Source organism: Coregonus lavaretus (assembly GCF_964263955.1).
Source record: "Coregonus lavaretus genome assembly, chromosome: 37".
NCBI lineage: Eukaryota > Metazoa > Chordata > Actinopteri > Salmoniformes > Salmonidae > Coregonus > Coregonus lavaretus.
The window spans coordinates 9,330,418-9,350,546 of record NC_140024.1 but is presented as its reverse complement, the minus strand read 5'-3'; the positions used below and the strand labels follow the sequence as shown (position 1 = coordinate 9,350,546).

General features: G+C 45.0%; 1 protein-coding gene across 1 annotated transcript in view; it reads left to right on the top strand.

Moving 5' to 3' along the window:
• Positions 1 to 303: 303 nt before the first annotated feature.
• The window catches only part of LOC311111188 (cadherin-11-like), a 69,891-nt gene continuing 50,065 nt past the window's right edge, over positions 304 to 20,129 (top strand). Inside the window, exon 1 of the mRNA XM_084153884.1 lies at positions 304 to 555. The gene's annotated coding sequence lies outside the window, so the exon portion shown is untranslated. The remainder of the gene's footprint in view (positions 556 to 20,129) is intronic.

The following is a 20,129-nucleotide window of genomic DNA, read 5'->3' as shown; positions in this document are numbered from 1 at the left end:
CTTTACTTCCATCCGCCTGTTTTGATTGGACGAAGATTTCTAAACCTAGTGTAACTATTCGCGCCGTTCTCTTGTGCTGTCTGAGTCTGTGAACATGCGACAGATGAGAAACTGCTTCCATCTGGTATCGCAGGGAAAGGGAAAAGGGGGGTGATTCTACTTAGGCGCCCTTGGCAAGACATCCTGCTTGCATTGCTACTAAGATCTTCGAGCTTCATTTCGTTTCTCTAGAAAGCTGGAGAGGACGTACGCTCCTAAACGGCTGCACCGGATTGATCGTTGGGGATGCTACGGTTTTATTCCTTCACTAATTCTCCTTTTCTCTTGATATCATACTCGCCCTAGGCGCCTAGTTCCACTGTCTTCTCAACCGGTCCACGGTATTCCTCTTATCCAGCGGAACGCACAGGAGGAGAGGCGCTTGGACCAGGAGTGATAACGCAAGGACGGGTCGTGTTGGATGTTCATAGCCATAAAGAAGGGGTCATAGTCTGGTGCTGCTAATGGGACAAGCAGTGGACTGACAACAGTGAGTCTGGTTTTACTCCAAGCAAGGTAAGGAATTTAGCCCATAGTTATTGTCCTATCCATTTATTTTAGTACAGTTGTGTTGTGCCATTTCTGGAGTCATTTGAACTGGAAAATGTGATAGTCCTGGGATTGGACCTAAATTGCTTTTCCGAATGATAACACCTACCCCTCAGAAGCGACATTCATAACTTCAATATGCAATCTGAGTGGACTGTGTCCATTGTATGTCCAACACTTTAAATGCAGTTAATTAGGGGTATAGGTGACTTATTTGGGGGGGTATTTTGATTCTCATCAGGACCGTAAACATAGCCTATATCAAATTATCTCATGTTGTTCACTTTCTCATATATCCTCCGTTTCTAATCGGAAGCTTGTGGGTCCAATTACACATTGACTATTCACTGCTAGTTTGACACACTGGTAGGCTATACTACATATTTGCGCCCATCAATCCATTTTCATGTTTTAGTGACGAATAGCCTACGGGATAACTTTCGCTGCAAGTTTAGCGTATACTGGGATACATTTCTTTGCAATAGTTTGTAGTTAAATAGCTAATTGAACTGAATGGGATGGATAGCCATAAACTATGTATATTATATTTATTGTAATGCGGGACGATATTCCACTTTCTCTCCTGCCTGCATTCATAATACGGTTTTTGTTTTTCATAATTTATTATATCATATTTTAAAGTCAGTTTAATTTATTCAATTGTGTATTTTTTTGTATGTATTGCCATTTGATAGCAGTCGTTTGAATATTTAGTTTAGCCTACTCCTGAGTCACAGTTTTATAGTGATAACAGGTTGGTGTATCATTTACAACTGAATACAAACCGAATTGGGCTAAAAATATTTCTCCGTTATTGCGTCTCTAACCAAGGCTATATATGCCTAGTGTACATTTTTGTTGCATTGATCATCCACATTTTATTAGGCTAAATTACTCAGCAATTCATATTGGAAATGTGAATTCACACGCATTAAAAAAAAAAAATCAATAGGTTATATTCATAGGGAGAAGGTAGCCTAAAGAAAACAGCATGCGTAGATGGTCCATTGCGTCGACTGTATGTATTCACAGAACCCTCAGTATTCATGTCCACAGCTCAAGATTGCTGCTTTCAAGATTAAAATAATCTCCCCTTCCACCCGCTACTACTCTATACCCCCACCGCACTGTTGCTCAGCGAAATGTCTGCTCTGCTTCCCTTCATGTGCTCTTATGGGAACCATTCATATAATAATTTAATGTTCTCCTTATTGAACATGCTTTTACTGATATTATTGATCTGTGTTACGCCCTAATAAGGCATTGAAAAGAAAGAGTGCACATCATAGGGTTTATAATTTAACAAATTGTATTAAATGGTGATTTTACCCCACAAAGTAATTTCCAATTCTTAATTTGTTAACTGCCAATAATTAAAAATGAAAGTGTAATAATGCTTGATGGTGAAATCTTTTGAGCAGCATAACCAGAAGTGAATGACTCACATCAGAGAAGGCTTAGCTCCAATCACAAAGGCATTGGTGTGTGACATGACTGCTGAAAATAGTTGAAATATACATATATCAACGAATCACATAGATTGTTTCATCCCTTATTCCATAGCATATTTCAATTTCACTCAAACGTCTTAAAATCAGTTTTGAACAAAAACAACAACAACAAAAAACATTTCAGAATCATAGTTAGCCTACCTGTTAACTGAACAATTCTCTGAAAGATCAGTTTAGTGTCTGACTGACCAAACTGAATAGACCTCTAAAACTACAGTTACAGGCAACAGTCTTGAAACCCCCCAGAGGAAGAAAATACATGTATTCAAGGAATCAATAGAGGGTGCTGTTGTTCTGTGGACATCTGGCCCAGTTTGCTTACCTCGGCACTAGTCTCTGAGGGGCACTCAGAAAGATGGAGCGCCACCGCCGGTGTTGCCCATGGTCCCAGGGGACGGAGAATTCAATCTAACAGAGGCTCTGGCTAATGCTGTGGCACTTTGTCAGGATTAACATCTTTCTAGTCAGTGGCTTCTGTTACCTTCAGTGTCACATTACCACCTTGGAGTTCTGGGGAGGGGAGAAAAATGAGGCACCGGTTTCCTGCTCTGCTCCACGCTGTGCTATTCCAATTCCACATTACTGTGGGTCGATAACGGAAGAGACTCCATCATTTTCAACAAATAAATGCATTTGTTATTTTGACTGCCAGCTAGAGCTTTTCAAGGAGTTATTTTTCTACTTTGGGAAAAAAAGGAAAGACACAAAAGTGTGCCCTTTTTAAAATGTAGAATCCATGCACAGCCATCAGCCAAATAGAAATAAACATATCTCAGTTTGCTGACCTTGAGCTGAAAAAATATCTGAATATTGCAAGATTTTGGCAGTAAAGCAAGAAGTTCTTGTTTGGCCATGTTTCCTTTAGTATGGATTCTAATCATAAGGTAGTCTACAAATGACTTGACATAACAATATGGCAGCTTTTAAACACACAGTACCTGGACAATTATTAGTGGATGTGACCTAGACCTTGGTCCTCCTGGGGGTGCATGGCAGCCTAATTAAGATATCAAGTTATCTGAATATGTGACACTTCTTCATAACCGTGCTTCCCTGTTACTGTTCAATAGTATGCTAATATGGGACGTCTGTGTCCCTCCATCAGCAGCTAGTAGGGTGACAGATTGGATTTAATCATTATCCTCATGTCGTGGGTCCTAGATTAGGGTACCCCACCATTTCACAATCCAAGACAGTATATACTCAGTGTCTACTGCATGGCTACTACTAGGCTTATTTTCATTCCCTGTGCGTTTCAGTTGTTTACATGTCATTCAGGTCATGTGACAGACATTAAGGTTAGGCTAGGTGGCTTTTAGGCAGTCCCATGATATGCCCACGCCATCTATCTCACAAGCAATGGGACGTGAAAGGAAGGTATTACAGCGTTGCTGGTTGAACATTAGCCTTAGACTTTTTTATTTGGATTTCATGTAATGGACATACACAAAATAGTCCAAATTGGTGAAGTGAAATGAAAAAAATAACTTGTTTCAAAAAATTTGAAAAAATAAATAACGGAAAAGTGGTGCGTGCATATGTATTTACCCCCTTTGCTATGAAGCCCCTAAATAAGAGCTGGTGCAACCAATTACCTTCAGAAGTCACATAATTAGTTAAATAAAGTCCACCTGTGTGCAATCTAAGTGTCACATGATCTCAATATATATACACCTGTTCTGAAAGGCCCCAGAGTCTGCAACACCGCTAAGCAAGGGGCACCACCAAGCAAGCGGCACCATGAAGACCAAGGAGCTCTCCAAACAGGTCAGGGACAAAGTTCTGTAGAAGTACAGATCAGGGTTGGGTTCTAAAGAAATATCAGAAACTTTGAACATCCCACGGAGCACCATTAAATCCATTATTAAGAAAGTGAAAGAAAATGGCACCACAACAAACCTGCCAAGAGAGGGCCACCCACCAAAACTCAGGGACCAGGCAAGGAGGGCATTAATCAGAGAGGCAAAAAAGAGACCAAAGATAACCCTGAAGGAGCTGCAAAGCTCCACAGCGGAGATTGGAGTATCTGTCCATAGGACCACTTTAAGCTGTACACTCCACAGAGCTGGGCTTTACGGAAGAGTAGCCAGAAAAAAAGCCATTGATTACAGAAAAAAATAAGCAAACACATTTGGTGTTCGCCAAAAGGCATGTGGGAGACTCCCCAAATATATGGAAGAAGGTACTCTAGTCAGATGAGAATAAAATTGAGCTTTTTGGCCATCAAGGAAAACGCTATGTCTGGCGCAAACCCAACACCTCTCATCACCCCGAGAACACCATCCCCACAGCATCATGCTGTGGGGATGTTTTTCATCGGCAGGGACTGGGAAACTGGTCAGAATTGAAGGAATGATGGATGGCGCTAAATACAGGGAAATTCTTGAGGGAAACCTGTTTCAGTCTTCCAGAGATTTGAGACTGGGATGGAGGTTCACCTTCCAGCAGGACAATGACCCTAAGCATACTGCTAAAGCAACACTTGAGTGGTTTAAGGGGAAACATTTAAATGTCTTGGAATGGCCTAGTCAAAGCCCAGACCTCAATCCAATTGAGAATCTGTGGTATGACTTAAAGATTGCTGTACACAAGCGGAACCCATCCAACTTGAAGGAGCTGGAGCAGTTTTGCCTTGAAGAATGGGCAAAAATCCCAGTGGCTAGATGTGCCAAGCTTATAGAGACATACCCCAAGAGACCTGCAGCTGTAATTGCTGCAAAAGGTGGCTCTACAAAGTATTGACTTTGTGGGGGTGAATAGTTATGTACGCTTAAGTTCTCTGTTTTTTTGTCTTATTTCTTGTTTGTTTCACAATAAAAAATATTTTGCATCTTCAAAGTGGTAGGCATGTTGTGTAAATTAATTGATTCAAACCCCCAAAAAATCAATTTTAATTCCAGGTTGTAAGGCAACTGTGATGGGTGTGATAGAAGGAGTCAGGCGCAGGAGAGTAATACGCATCCAAAGAGTTTATTCCGTCGATAAACAGTTGCGCAAGCATGTGACAACAAAACTCAGGCACAGGGGAAATATCTACCCTGGCAACAACAAGGTAAGGGTAGCTCAACCGAGCTACACACAGCTCACTACAAACAATAACCCACACAGACAAGGAATCAGAGGGAACACTTATACAATGACTAATTGGGGATAAGAACCAGGTGTGTGTGATAAATTAGGCAAGACAAGCGGAGTGATGATAAATGGATCGGCAGCAGTTGGTAAGCCGGTGACGACGAACGCCGAAACCTGCCCGAACATGGAGGGGAGGCAGCCTCGGCGGAAGTCGTGACAGTACCCCCACCCCTTGACACGCGGCTCCAGCAGCGCGCCAACCCCGGCCTCGAGGACGGCCAGGAGGACACGGAGCAGGGCGAGCCGGATGGCGACGGTGGAAATCCCGTAACATGGAGGGATCGAGGATATCCCTCACCGGGACCCAGCACCGTTCCTCCGGACCGTACCCCTCCCACTCCACGAGGTACTGAAGGCCCCCCCACCCAGGATGGAACGGACCGAGTACACTGGGGCCCCCTTGATGTCCAGAGGAGTTGGAGGGACCTCTCGCACCTCAGACTCCTGGAGCGGACCAGCTACCACCGGCCTGAGGAGAGACACATGAAACGAGGGGTTAATACAGTAATCAGGGGGAAGTAATAACCTATATGTGACCTTGTTGACTCTCCTCAGGACTTTGAACGGCCCCACAAACCGCGGGCTCAGCTTCCGGCAGGGCAGGCGGAGGGGCAGATTCCGGGTCGAGAGCCAGACCCGATCCCCCGGTACAAAGACGGGGGCCTCACTGCGGTGGCGATCAGCATTGGCCTTCTGACGACGCACGGCGCGTTGGAGGTGAACGTGGGTAGCATCCCATGTCTCCTCCGTGCGCTGAAACCAGTCATCCAACGCAGGAGCCTCGGTCTGGCTCTGGAGCCACGGTGCCAGAACCGGTTGGTAACCTAGAACACACTGGAAAGGCGTTAGGTTAGTGGAGGAGTGGCAGAGAGAGTTCTGGGCATATTCTGCTCATGGCAAGAACACCGACCACTCCCCCGGCCGGTGCTGGCAGTAGGACCGCAGGAACCTACCCACATCCTGATTTACCCGTTCCACCTGGCCATTACTCTCGGGGTGGAACCCAGAGGTCAGGCTGACCGAGACCCCCAGACGTTCCATGAACGCCTTCCAGACCTTGGACGTGAACTGTGGACCTCGGTCAGACACTATATCCTCTGGTACCCCGTATTGCCAGAAGACGTGAGTAAACAGGGCCTCCGCAGTCTGCAGGGCCGTGGGGAGACCGGGCAGAGGAAGGAGGCGGCAGGACTTTAAGAAGCGGTCCACAACGACCAGGATGGTGGTGTTACCTTGGGAGAGGGGAAGATCAGTCAGAAAATCAATGCTAAGGTGAGACCATGGTCGTTGTGGAACTAGTAATGGTTGTAGCTTACCCGCTGGGAGGTGCCTAGGTGCCTTACTCTGGGCGCACACCGAGCAGGAGGAGACGTACACCCTCACGTCCTTAGCCAATAGGCCACCAGTACTTTCCGCTCAGGCAGCGCACTGTATGACCGATACCTGGGTGACCAGAGGAGGGTGACGTGTGTGCCCAGAAGATCAGACGATCACGAATAAGAGCAGGCACGTACTGCAGCCCAGCTGGACACTGTGGTGGAGATGGATCTGTGCGTAATGCCTGCTCTATATCCGCGTCCATCGCCCATACTACCGGCGCCACAATGCGGGAGGCCAGGAGTATGGGGGTGTTGTCTCTGGGCCTCTCCTCTATGTCATACAGCCGGGACAGTGCGTCTGCCTTCACATTCTTCCCACCCGGAATGTATGACAATGTAAAATCAAACCGGGTGAAGAAGAGGATTCAGTCCCCTCCCTGCCGGATGTACTCCAGGTTACAGTGGTCCGTCCAGACGACGAAAGGGTGATTCGCCCCTTCGAACCAATGCCTCCACACGGTCAAAGCTCGGACAACAGCCTACAGCTCCCGATCACCAACGTCGTAGTTCTGCTCCGCCGGGCTGAGCTTCTTCGAGAAGAAGGCACAGAGGCAGAGCTTGGGTGGCGTGCCCGAGCAATGGGATAGGACAGCGCCCATCCCTACCTCGGACACATCCACCTCCACTACAAACGATAGTGATGGATCGGGGTGGGCTAGTACCGGAGCTGAGGTGAACAGACCCCGCAGTCTCCTCAAGGCCAGAACCGCCTCAGCAGACTAGCGGAGCCGGGACGGCCCACCCTTCCACAGGGATGTGATGGGAGCTGCGACCTTGCCAAAGCCCCGGATAAACCTTCGATAGTAGTTGGCAAAGCCAAGGAATCGCTGCACCTCCTTAACCGTGGTTGGAGTCGGCCAATTACTCACAGCTGAAATGCGATCTCCCTCCATCTCCACCCCTGAGGTGGAAATGCGGTATCCAAGGAAGGAGATGGACTGCTGGAAAAACATACACTTCTCTGTCTTAGCATAAAGGTCATTCTCCAACAGTCGGGACAGCACCTTGCGAACCAGGGACACATGCACAGTGCGAGTAGCGGAATACACCAGGATGTCATCGATGTAGACAACTACACCGCGACCAAGCATGTCCCGAAACACCTCGTTCACAAAGGACTGGAAAACTGAGGGAGCATTCATCAAACCTTAGGGCATCACCAGGTATTCATAATGCCCCATGGTTGTGCTGAATGCTGTCTTCCACTCATCTCCCTCTCGGATACGCACCAGGTTGTACGCACTCCTGAGATCCAATTTGGTGAAGAAGTGCGCCCCATGCATCGATTCAACCACTGAAGGAATGAGGGGGAGAGGATAACTAAATCTGATTGTCTCCCTGTTCAGTGGTCGATAATCAATGCACGGGCGCAGACCTCCGTCCTTCTTCTTCACAAAGAAGAAACTCGTGGAGGCGGGTGAAGTGGAGGGACGTATATACCCCTGACACAGGGACTCAGAGACATATGTCTCCATAGCCACCATTTCCGCCTGTGACAGGGGGTATATATGATTCCTGGGAGGTACAGCGTCTACCCTGAGGTTTATCGCGCAATCCCCCACCTGGTGAGGTGGTAACTTAGTCGCCTGCATTTTAGAGAACGCTTGCGCCAGATCACGGTATTCGGGGGGAATGCGCATGGTGGAGGTACTATCTGGATTTTCCACCGTGGTTGCACCAACAGAAACATCTAGACACCTACCCTGACACTCACGCGACCACCCCGTGAGAGCCCTCTGCGGCCATGAGAAGGTGGGGTTGTGGAGTGCTAACCAAAGGATACCTAATACCACAGGGAAAGCAGGAGATTCAATAATTGAAAAAATCACCTGCTCAAAATGATTCTCCTGAGAGATCATGTTGACTGGTATAGTGACTTCCGTAACAAATCCGGACCCTAATGGTCGACTGTTGAGTGCTCTGAGGGGACGTGGAATGGAGAGGGGAAACAATGAAATGCCTTGACGGCGTGCGAATGCCCTATCCATAAATTTCCCAGCTGCACCTGAATCAACTAGCGCCTTACACTGGGGAACTACCATGTGATCGGGAATGTGGATAGGTAGGGTACAGTGCGCAACAGAGGGCTCTGAACAAGTATGGGTGTTCGATACCTGGGGTGATGCGTGAGTGCCCTGCCTGCCGCCTCCAGGCCCAAAAGAACGTTGACTACGACGTGTGGTGGATTGTCCCTTCATGCCACCAGAGTGGCACTGTCGCTGTCCTCCTCCGCTCTCTCGACCCTCGGGCGGGTGGTCGAATACCGCCCGAAAGAGGCGAGCGAACTCCCTGTAGTCCTCCAATGCGGCTCCTCCTTCGTTCCACACTGCGTTGGCCCACTCCAGGGCTTTCCCACAGATGCAGGAAACGAGGACGGACACCTTCTCCCGCTCCGATGGTGCCGGCCTGATGCTGGTGAAGTAAAGCTCCAATTGGAGGAGGAATCCCTGGCACAGCACCGCTGTCCCCTCAAACGCCCGTGGTCGGGATATCTGGAGCCCTCCTGGTGCTGGGGTGTAGGTGGCTGGATCCGGTTGGCCAGCTGGTCTCGACAGATCGGGTCTGCTCCTCTCCAGTCATTGGACTACCTGAAGAACCCAATCCATCGCTTCCCCCAAGCTGGCCAGCATCGTGGAGTGCTCCTGGACCCGTGCCACGACTCCAGGCATGCGCTCTTCTCCCACTGACTCCATAGCGGGTGGGTGATTATGTGATGCGCGTGATAGAAGGAGTCAGGCGTAGGAGAGTAATACGCATCCAAATAGTTTATTCCACCGATAAACAGTTGTGCAAGCATGTGACAACAAAACTCAGGCACAGGGGAAATATCTACCCTGGCAACAACAAGGTAAGGGTAGCTCAACCGAGCTACACACAGCTCACTACAAACAATCACCCACACAGACAAGGAAGCAGAGGGAACACTTATACAATGACTAATTGGGGATAAGAACCAGGTGTGTGTGATAAATTAGACAAGACAAGTGGAGTGATGATAAATGGATCGGCAGCAGCTAGTAAGCCGGTGACGACGAACGCCGAAACCTGCCCGAACATGGAGGGGAGGCAGCCTCGGCGGAAGTTGTGACAGCAACAAAATAGGAAAAATGCCAAGGGGGGTGAATACTTTTGCAAGCCACTGTAGTAATAGTCAAGTAATAGAATAACCACCCAGTCTCATTTAATGAAGCATTCTGGACAAAAATAATATTGAATAGTGGTGTTAATATCTATTTTCATTCCCTAATTACAGCATTGATAGTGGGTGGACAAATTAGATATTTAATTAATAGTTACAGAATTATGCAGTACTAATATTGCTTGACACTGATGAAAGTAGGACCATGGCTCAGTTTATTCAAAGCTGTCATTATTGTTGCACTCCGCATATTGCTGGGTAAGTCACTATGTGTGTGCACAGAACACTGTCACTTACCCTCAAGAGCATCATTGATAATAATTTCATGTTCAAGCAATATAAACATGAGTTATTTCTACTCATATACATACAGTGAGGGAAAAAAGTATTTGATCCCCTGCTGATTTTGTACGTTTGCCCACTGACAAAGACATGATCAGTCTATAATTTTAATGGTAGGTTTATTTGAACAGTGAGAGACAGAATAACAACAAAAAAATCCAGAAAAACGCATGTAAAAAATGTTATAACTTGATTTGCATTTTAATGAGGGACATAAGCATTTGACCCCTCTGCAAATCATGACTTACTCCTTGGTGGCAAAACCCTTGTTGGCAATCACAGAGGTCAGACATTTCTTGTAGTTGGCCACCAGGTTTGCACACATCTCAGGAGGGATTTTGTCCCACTCCTCTTTGCAGATATTCTCCAAGTCATTAAGGTTTCGAGCCTGACGTTTGGCAACTCGAACCTTCAGCTCCCTCCACAGATTTTCTATGGGATTAAGGTCTGGAGACTGGCTAGGCCACTCCAGGACCTTAATGTGCTTCTTCTTGAGCCACTCCTTTGTTGCCTTGGCCGTGTGTTTTGGGTCATTGTCATGCTGGAATACCCATCCACGATCCATTTTCAATGCCCTGGCTGAGGGAAGGAGGTTCTCACCCAAGATTTGACGGTACATGGCGCCGTCCATCGTCCCTTTGATGCGGTGAAGTTGTCCTGTCCCCTTAGCAGAAAAACACCCCCAAAGCATAATGTTTCCACCTCCATGTTTGACGGTGGGGATGGTGTTCTTGGGGTCATAGGCAGCATTCCTCCTCCTCCTCCTCCTCCAAACAAGGCGAGTTGAGTTGATGCCAAAGAGCTCGATTTTGGTCTCATCTGACCACAACACTTTCACCCAGTTCTCCTCTGAATCATTCAGATGTTCATTGGCAAACTTCAGACGGCCCTGTATATGTGCTTTCTTGAGCAGGGGGACCTTGCGGGCGCTGCAAGATTTCAGTCCTTCACGGCGTAGTGTGTTACCAATTGTTTTCTTGGTGACTATGGTCCCAGCTGCCTTGAGATCATTGACAAGATCCTCCCGTGTAGTTCTGGGCTGATTCCTCACCGTTCTCATGATCATTGCAACTCCACGAGGTGATATCTTGCATGGAGCCCCAGGCCGAGGGAGATTGACAGTTCTTTTGTGTTTCTTCCATTTGCGAATAATCGCACCAACTGTTGTCACCTTGTCACCAAGCTGCTTGGCGATGGTCTTGTAGCCCATTCCAGCCTTGTGTAGATCTACAATCTTGTCCCTGACATCCTTGGAGAGCACTTTGGTCTTGGCCATGGTGGAGAGTTTGGAATCTGATTGATTGATTGCTTCTGTGGACAGGTGTCTTTTATACAGGTAACAAGCTGAGATTAGGAGCACTCCCTTTAAGAGTGTGCTCCTAATCTCAGCTCGTTACCTGTATAAAAGACACCTGGGAGCCAGAAATCTTTCTGATTGAGAGGGGGTCAAATACTTATTTTCCTCATTAAAATGCAAATCAATTTATAACATTTTTGACATGCGTTTTTCTGGATTTTTTTGTTGTTATTCTGTCTCTCACTGTTCAAATAAACCTACCATTAAAATTATAGACTGATCATGTCTTTGTCAGTGGGCAAACGTACAAAATCAGCAGTGGATCAAATACTTTTTTTTCCTCACTGTACTTGTTATGGTGCTGAATAAGACAATCATAACACATGTAAAAAAGTCCAAGTAAATTACATGATTATTCTTCAGTCTGAAAACGACACCTTTATATAAGAGAAACAGGAGCAGTTGGGCTGGTAGACGTAGCCCTGAGTGTGTAAAGATACTACAAGACCAGAACACCATGTTTCTTCCATGCCACCTTTAGTGTATAACATTGTGATCTGAAAGGGCTCTTCGTAAGACCATATAAAGTATTTTTTTTCTCTCTTACCTCGTAAGTGCAAAGCTGTGTGTGTGTCAATGTCTATTTTAAGGGAGCCAACATGGAGGCCATATAGTCACCTCCTCCTTGGGGTACCTTTTCATGACAGTAACTTATGTAGAAATATGTTTTGCTTTCTAACATGGTATTTTAATGTAACACTTCTGATTAACATACTGGAGGAGTTCTAATACTCTCTAGAGCTTGTGTATAGAAGGGGAGCTTTGAAAGTGCATGGGAATATGTCATACTTTATTGCTGGTGATCAACTCTGAAGCTGTGCACAAGCTGTGTGTGTGATGTGAGCATCAGCATTTATGTGAGTGTGGATATGTGGACACATGCTCAAACTGTGTCCATATGCGTGTCAAAAGCACAAGCTTAACATACTGAAGGCCAACATGCCAAATGCTGCATGAAGCTTAACTGATTATGGGGTTAATTTAGGTAGGGCCTCATTTACACTACCAGAGTTGCAGTCTAAATTATCCACTCATTAAAACAGGCCTCTCAGGAACATTCTAATGCCTTTATTAACCTTCCTTCCTCTGTTTCCTGGAGGGGACATGTTGGCTGAACTGGATTCGATGTCTGGCAGCAGCATGCATAGTCATTCTCTCATGTCAAATCCACACTTTGATCAAATGGCGCATTATCATATTGCTTTTCTTTAATCTTGATGCTTGTCATGATGTTCTAACACATTTCCCCTCATAACTGTTGTGTATATATACATTTTTGCCTCACATGAACTTGGGAAAAGGGGGTAGAAGTCACACAAAGTTATACAATTCCATAATTGTTGATAATGGCAAGTTTTGTGCTGTATGTTTGCTCTGAGTATCTTTTGTGTCCTGGAAAGCTTTGTGTCATGAGAGGGTTTGGCTGAATTTCACCCTGACTTAAAAAAAAACGAAAATCAGACGTTCCTATTACATTTACATTCTAGTCATTTAGCAGACTCTTTTATCCGGAGCGACTTACAGTTAGTGCATTCATCTTAAGATAGCTAGGTGAGACAACCACATCCTATCTGTAACATAGGATAGGATAGATAAAGACATAGTGGAGACAGAATCTATCTATAACATCCTATCTGTTGGCAGTGAGTTGGTAGGCTAAGGCTACTGACGTACAGTATAACTCCATTGCAATCAGCTTTTGCTGCACAACATATCTGCAACTCTTTCAACATTCTTTGAAGCTTCATCTATCTTCCCTCTTTCATGTAAGGACACAATTAATGTGAATTCAGGGCATGCTCTTCGTTGCATAAGAAATAGCCTGCTCATGGAGGCAAGGATTTTCACTGTAATGGGATATATGTACATATCTGTACTACAGCTGAAGCCACTACCTCTATTTTTTTGTCTTCCAAGAAACAGACAATAGACACTGACAATTTTCTCTAAGATATGCTTGCGTACCACTACTAGTCCTTGAATAAAAAATATAATGTATGAATGTATGCAATAAGTCCTGGATTTTCTTTGCAAACTTGATTCCTAAATGAATTCCGCTCCAGATGCAGTCATTGCGATAGTGCCATTTTCTCATGGTAATATCGAAAGTAACTGCTTTGATAAGAGCTATGGCCAAGCTGACCTTTAAAAATAAAACACAGTCCGTAAGGTATTTGGCTTAAATATACTGTATGTATGGTAATATGGCAGAGTTCTCTCCCAGGTCTTAGGAGACCTTCTTAGCCCTACTTTCCTGAGAGCAGAGGTGACTAGCATTGCTTTTCCATTTCGAAGAAGAAAATAGTGTATATGCTGTTTGTTTGGTATAGTCTTTGTTTGTTTTTTTACTGACAACTGACAGTCATTGCATGGTGCTTTTCTGCACTGTTGTTCCAAGGCATTAGCAGACGTGTCATGCATATTTCTGATAAGACTTTGCACTTGACATCTAATGCCATTGTACTGTAGGTTAAAAAAGCAAGGGCACTGAGGGGCGCTAGGGAAGGGGCAAATAAATGAGCTAGCTGAACAATGCCGCTTTTGAGCTTTTTTAATAAGATAATATTACACAGAGGATTCCATTCATGCTGCACAGCCATACAGTATGTCATTATGGTGTTGGTTTACTGTGGAAATGCTGACTGCTAAAAATACACAGAAAACACTGTTGCGTTGACCTAAGACCGAAGTACAAATGCAGACCCCTGGTTGAAAACAATAATCTTAAGCATCTCGGAGGTGCGCCTTGTAATCAACCTCAACACTTACTTTCCTTTTTAGCCTTTTAAGGGGTGGAGGAGGAATTGATTAGCAATGACAGGCTCCATTACACCCACTCTACATCTGCAATAACCCTAATTGTTGGTTACCCCCACACCAGCCCAGTCAACAACAGAAAGCACCTAAAGAAAAAGAGCACAAGGGGTAAGTGTTTCTGTTTAAAGGAACCGCTAAGATGGAACACAGTCACTAACTGTGCAGCCCATCCTCCCCGTGCTTTAATGCTAAGATAACATCTTTTTGATTTATAAATCACCCGTAGTCTGCAATCAGAGTGCTAAGTGCACCAGGTTCATTCATTATTTGCTGGCATATGGTGATACATTTGCATAATCAGCTAATGCTTACTCTAATGCTCTTCCTTTTATCCTTTGCTGTGCCTATTGGCAGTATGAGATTCAGGGCAATTCAACTCTTCAGAGATGTGCACTCATCGTTATATAGTGTAATTATAAGTCTTGGAGGATTATGAAAGAAAGAATGAAACCCAAACTGAGAATCACAACCTGCTTGTTGTTCAAATTTTTGTTGATGTGCAGCTATTTGAAAGTTGTGTCTGTAGATATGAAAAGAGCCCATGTTAATTGCGGATGCATATTCCATCTTTGAATGTGTATCAGTTGATTCAGCAGCCTGTGAAATTAGCTGAATTTGGCTAAGTAACTGAGAATGGCAGGTGGAAATAACAGTGTTTCACAGTGTCTGGTTCTTTTGCATTTGTTTGTATGTAATTTTGAATGAGATGGAAAGAGCTAACTACTTGCTGGCATATATTTGGAAGAGTCCTCCCATACTGTCTGAAGACACTTTGAAAAGGGATTTATTTTCACCCACCTTTTGGGCTACTCCATGGGAGGTAGCTAGGATTGATAGTGTGTTTTTCTAGGGAAAGCAGGGTTTTGATAGTAACATTGGAAACATAATACAACATATGAAATTGGATTGGAAGCTTGATAGATCGAGACTGTAAGAGGCAACACAGATTTCAATAGGCCTTTTCATTTCCACTGTCCTTATTTTCTTCATTGTGTCCGTTTATTAGGTACACCCATCGTACCGGGTCGGACCCCTCTTTTTCCTCCAGAACAGGCATGCTGCGAACAGCCCGTTACATCTCATCCCAAATATGCTCTATTGGGTTGAGGTATGGGTCTTGGGCTGGCCACTTAAGTAACCTGAACTCACTGTCATGTTCCAGCCGATGTTTTTCCTCTCCTCAATTGTCCAGTGTTGGTGATTGCGTGCCCACTGGAGCCGCTTCTTCTTGTTTTAAAGCTGATAGGAGTGGAACCCGGTGTGGTTGTCTGCTGCAGTAGACCATCCGTGACAAGGATCGATGAGTTGTGCGTTCCGAGATGCCGTTCTGCACACCACTGTTGTACTGCGCTGTTATTTGTCTGTTTGTAGCCCGCTTGCACGATTCTTCTTCGACCTCTCTCATCAATGAGCTGTTTTCTCCCACAGGACTGCCGCTGACTGGATGTTTTTCGTTTGTCGCATTCTCGGTAAACCTTGCGTGAAAAGCCCAGGAGGGTGGTTGTTTCTGAGATACTGGATCCTTGTGCGCCTGGCACTGACGATCATACCACGCTCAAAGTCACTTAGGTCACTTGTTTTCCCATTCTAATGTTCAATCGAACAGGAACTGAATGCCTCGATGCCTGTCTGCCTGCTTAATATAGCAAGCCACGGCCACGTGACTCACTGTTTGTAGGAGTGATCCATTTTCGTTAACGGGGTGGTGTACCTAATAAATTCTCCGGTGAGTGTATATTGTGGAGGTGCTGCTTGTAATAAAGTGAAGGCCAAGAGCTCTGTCCAGCTTCTTCCCACCTCAGAGTAGGACTGTAATTGTCACACTGTCTGTAATAAAGGATTGTGAAACTTCTCCCTATCTATCTCAGGCTGCCTGACCATCCTTAGTGTTGTCCACCTGCTACCTCACTACCTCCACCTCTCTGCAAACTTCAGTCAGAATTCATCCCCCTCCTCTCTGAGCTCAGCAGCAGCCCTATCAGACTGTTCTATCTGAGCTGAGGCTCCTTCACTTGATATTATCCCTCATCAGTCTGTTAGCACCCTGCCAGTCACCCAGGCTCTCCTCTCAGCACCCTTAAAAAAAATGGATTGAATGTGTCTGTGTGATGTAGGCCTGTCTTCCTTGGGGAATCCAAGATTACTTTGAGATAGGCCAAACACAAGCTACACCAGTCCAGGGGCCATCTTGTCAGTCACAGCTGGAGGAGAGTAAGACAAAACAGAGCCCTAAGGCCTCCATGCTGTAATTGAGATATATGTGGTCTTAAAAGCTTTGGTAATGTATACTAATACTTTCAATCCTGCCTTTAGACAATTCAGTGGAGCGTGAATAATCAGGGTCTGCTCCCAGTTGTCTCAGTCCTTTGGTCACCCTCTGCCTCAGAAAGGGTCACAATGTCAGCAGAAGGTTACACAAAGGGATCTGCTCTACAAGTTGAAATAAAAGGCTCTAACCAGAGGCCAATTAGGAATTGTCTGGAGAATGTAATATAGTTTTATTGATATAAAAAAACGATGAAGTAAACCTTGGACTGGCTGCATATGATCTTCGATTTCTAAGAGTGAGCATGTATTTCAGAGGAGAGGGAGTTAGTGAGACAAAGGTTTTTGAATTCATCGAATTCAAGTTACCACACATGTAAGTGTAAGTGCAGTCAGCACATACTGTAGCAGCTGTTAGGGCATCATACGCCTTAACATACTGGGGTGAAACAAGGAGACCAGATGCACTCATAGTCTGTTGACTTTATATGGTCTTTGGCATTCACAGCTTTGTTACAGTGATCTTCCGAGCTTCAGAATTACCCATGGAAGGAAATCTGTCTCATATGAATTATGAAACAAAAATACCCCCCGCGGATGATCTTCAGTAGTTTGTTTACTTTTTGTGGAAGAGGGATGCAGGCTATGTACTGTGGTATAATGTGGTATTCGCTTCCATCCTGGATGCATTAAAATTGTATAGGTATGCAAATAATTTCTCTCGTTTCTCATTTTAGATTTTTTTTGTCATTATAATAGGAAATGGAGTGTCATTGATTACATTTCTTTATTTAATTTTGTACATCTAAAGTTCTCATTTCCTCTAGGGGAAATTGTATGGGAATCAATAGCAGTGAGTCATAAAAAGGGAAGGGGGAAGAGGATGTATGCATGTGAACCCTATTGCGATGGAACATCTGGTGGCCCACTCAAATGTTTTTTCTGCTTTTGACGTGCAGATTCCAACCACACAAACCAGTCAAACACAGTGACACACGAAGGCTAGAGAAAAAAACCTTGCCACCACATGTTCTCATACTGATGCCGTGGCACTTTTTGATCAACTTATTTTTCTGCACTCAGTCATGTGGTCATGAAGACGGTTTTATTTATTTTATAACCATTAAGACCAGTGAATTTGTGAATAATTTATTTAGTTCTGCTTCTAGTAGCTTTGCTAATGGGGAATTATTTGGTCACAAAGGCATACATTTGTAAATGAGGCTGATAAACCTTTGGTGCAGAAAAGGAGTGTTTTGTCTGACACAGGAATTCTCTTGTCCACTGTTTTGGTTGTCAAGTGTTCAGGGAAGGCAGGATGTGTACCAGGGCCACAATGGCCCTTTCATACAGGCATCTCAGATGCTGGGAGATTCAGTCCTGCCTCTTTTCACAGTGCCCTAATCTCTTTATCAGCTCTCAACAATGAAGGATTGAGCCCCCCCCCCCCCCCCCCCCCCCCCTTTCTCTTCTCCTGAGCCAGACCCCTTGATTCAGGACACTGGAAAGGGGAATAGTCAATACTGACCACACTCTTCCCCTGGACAGCAGCACACTCAGCACTGTCTGAAAGAGTTTGAAGTATGTTGTCACTTTCCATTTGACTCCATGGGTAATATGGCAGACAATGCTAAAACCGAAGGAGGGAAAAAAGAGAGAAAAGGAAAGAAATAAAAAAGTTTTCCTCTTGCATCTATTATGTATTGTTCGCTTGGGTTGTTTCAAACTGTCAGGGTAGCTTTGCATCAGTGAACCCATTCACCACTCTGGAATTGGCACCTATTAGACCCCACCAGCTCTCCTCCACTGTGTCTGCAGGGAAGCCATTTTGATTTCTGTCCCAGAGCTGTTTGTCAGCCTCCATTGAGATGGCTTTTCTGTGACTGGAGGCCCCTCTGGGTCATTTCTCATTCTGTGTGTTTGGAAAGTGCATTAAAGTATTTTAGGCGCCACTGATTGGTATGAGGCCAAGTTTCAGCTAATTTCCTACCTCTGTTAACTCCCTCATATCTAGGGATTTCTGTCACTTTAAAACTTTTCTTCTGAGAATAATTTAAAGTCTTGAGATTATATTGTAATTGAAAGCAGTTTGGCAATCTTTCCATGGCCTTTGTTTCTTGGGATGAGTTTTACGGCAGGGCAGAAATTATTACTACATGGGTTAAGTGGCTGACTGTGCGTGGCCCAGGGATTTTTTGGGATTTGGGGATTTTGGGGATTTTGGCCCTCTACTTCCCCAGAGTCAGATGAACTCCTGGATTTTTATGACTCTGCATCCAGTATGAAGGAAGTAAGAGGTAGTTTTAGCACAATGACTGGAAGTCTATGGTATCTACTAGCAAGTTACCATAGACTTCCAGTCATTGTGCTAATGCTAGCTAGCAATTGCGCTAACACTAGTTAGCAACTTCCTTCAAACTGCACGCAGAAACATAAAAATGGTATCCACGAGCTCATCTTACTCTAGGGAAGTAGATAAAGGGCTTCATTGCCAAAATCCTGAAGTATCCCTTTAAGGAAATCAGTTTTTTCCCTTTATAATTGAGGCAGTTGAGCATGAGCAGCACAACCAGTGAAGGACCAGGAATGTCATGGCCTGCTCAATGGAAACGACTGTGGGCTGAAAGATGCCTGTCACTCCCGCAAGGACATCGGGGCTGTAATCTCCAGGAGGGAGGGTGTAGTAAACAAGGGCCTGATCGTAATGGAGGGCAGGAGTGGGAGATGGGAAGGCATGTCTCCTGCTGTGCCTTCCACCGGAACACCAGGACCCTTACCATACCATAACCCTGTCACCCCCGACACTCCCACCAATTCAAACAAGAGAGCAAACAAGCCCCAGCTTCTATTTTCTGTCATGTAAAACGGTAGTCTTTTAATGTGCTGCCAAAAAGGCTTGTTCCCGTTAGTACTTAGCCCTCCTTTCCCGACAATCAAACCATTCACCTTTTATTTATTTTACACTGGGAGGAAACCTACTTTGCTTTTGAAGGCCAGATGCATTATTGCAGGCCTGACAGCTGCTTCCATTTGAACTACCTTTACATTTTAATCATTTAGCAGACGCTCTTATTCAGAGCAATTAGGGTTAAGTGCCTTGCTCAAGGGCACACCCACAGGTTTTTCACCTAGTCGGCTTGGGGATTAGAACCAGCGACCTTTCGGTTACTGGCACAACTTAACCACTAAGCTACCTGCCACCCCAACTACTCTCCTTAGTTACAGCAGTGCTTTGGTTTATTCTATGGCTTCCTAAGATGTTACAAATGGATTTCATCATACCCGTTTTGGCATTAAACTCCATCGATATTGTGTCCCCCTACACCATCTTTGAAAGACCTTTAAACCTGGTCCTATTCTCATGTGCTTGGTTTAGTTTATGCCTGTTTTGTGGTCTTGTGCCTCAATTCTGTGCACAGTACGGCAGAGACAGTAGCCGTGTCCGAACGTCCTAAATAGGGCATGCAAAAAAATAATGTTTTATAGTATGTGAATTTTCGTTAATCGAGTATGGTTTAAATGCCTGGATGTTGTACTCATTTCGGCTCTTCATCTAGTAGAATTCAATGCAAACTTTTCCACAATGCATTGGAAGA